Here is a 1727-nt window from a genome sequence, read left to right as displayed (position 1 = left end):
AAACTTCTCCACGCAGGGCTAAGTAGACAGCTGTGCTCTTGAATGGACTTGAAAATGCTGCATCCCTCTTTATCAGAAGAGGCAAAAACTCTTGGTGCTGATACAAAATAGAGGTTCAAAAATCATCTTTTCATTTATTCATTTACCTAAAATTGTGGGTGCATCTGTGTACTAGCAGGGGATGGGAGCTGGGAGAACACCTATTCCTGTTTCCTGGGGATCTTGGCTGGTCCTAGCTGGGATTCAAACACCTTTGCATGTGTATCCACTTAGGTGACCCTCTCCACTCAGCCCCATGCCATGTGTACCCACTCATTTACACAGGTGTGTTGGCAGAGTGGGGTTCCAGGCCAGCTGGCAAGGCACTTGGGGGCTCCTTGCAGAGAGACAGGAATAGGCATAGGGATGACGGGTGCAGTGGCTCACACCTGTAATCCCAGCACTTTGGGAGGCCAATGCCGGCAATCCCTTGAGGTCAGGAGTTGGAGACCAGTCTGGCCAACATGGTGAAATCCCGTCTACACTAAAAATATAAAAATTAGCCGGGCATGGTGACAGGTACCTGCAATCCCAGCTACTCAGGAGGCTTAGCCAAGGGAATCCCTTGAACCCGGGAGGAGGAGGTTGCAGTGAGCCAAGATCGCACCACTGCACTCCAGCCTGGGCAACAGAGCGAGACTCCATCTCAAAAAAAAGGACTAGGCATAGGGATCTGGTCTGGCAGCGCAGATTCAGCTGCAGGGCAGGAGGGGGACACAGGGAACCGGTGGCTGCTGTTGGAACCTGCCCTCATTCTGTGGCACTTGTGGGAAGTACAGGAGCTGCTTCTCTAATACATAAGGGCCAAAGAACCCTTATCAGAGGCCCAGAGTGAAGGGGCCTTCCTGTCAAGCTGTGGCAGCACTGTGAGTCCTGTGCGTGGAGGTGGCAGTACCACAAGCTGAATTGTGATGGTGGGACCTCAGAGAGGCAGAGGGGGTGGCTGCGTCAGATGACATGTCTCTGGTTCAGCTTGCAGCAGTGCCGGCACCGAGAGCCCCAGCCATGGCCCAAATGTGGAGTGATTGGATCCCACTCCTCAGGACTGGAGTTCCTGTGTGAGCAGGTGGAAGGCACTGAGGGTTAACTGCTAGTGAGGTGTTTTCTATATCCACGGTTGGCAAGACCTGGGAACACGGAGTTATGCCCAAATGAGGGTGGAGCCAGTGAAAGGAGAGCAACGAGCTGGGTGGAGAACTTGAAATCTTGTCTTGCATGGGGGGAGGATGTAGCATCTGGGGAAGCAGAGCTTGGGAAGGGGAAGCAAATATGGGTGTGAGTGAGGATGGGGAAGGGCCTGGCAGTGGTGGGGGTGGGCAGAGCCATGACTCTGTTCTGCAGAGCTGTCACGGGACAGGCATAGTCCACAGCCTCTGGAGGAAGGAATCAGGACCTATGGGAGAAGGACATGAGGAGGCAGCTTCTCCCTCCACCCAAGGAAGAACTTTCTAGGCCAGATGTGGGGGCTTATACTTGAAATCCCAGCACTTTGCGAAGCTGAGGAGGGAGGATCAATTGAGGCCAGGAGTTCAAGACCAGCCTGGGCAACAGAGCAAGACCCCCATCTCTACAAAAAATACAAAAATCAGCTGGGCATGGTGGCACACGCCTGTAGTCACAGCTACTCAGGAGGCTGAGACAGAAGGATTGCTTAGACCCAGGAGTTTGAGGTTATGGTGAGCTATGAT

This window comes from Cebus imitator, unplaced genomic scaffold (assembly GCF_001604975.1).
Source record: "Cebus imitator isolate Cc_AM_T3 unplaced genomic scaffold, Cebus_imitator-1.0 Scaffold309, whole genome shotgun sequence".
Lineage (NCBI taxonomy): Eukaryota > Metazoa > Chordata > Mammalia > Primates > Cebidae > Cebus > Cebus imitator.
This window is presented reverse-complemented; position numbering follows the sequence as displayed.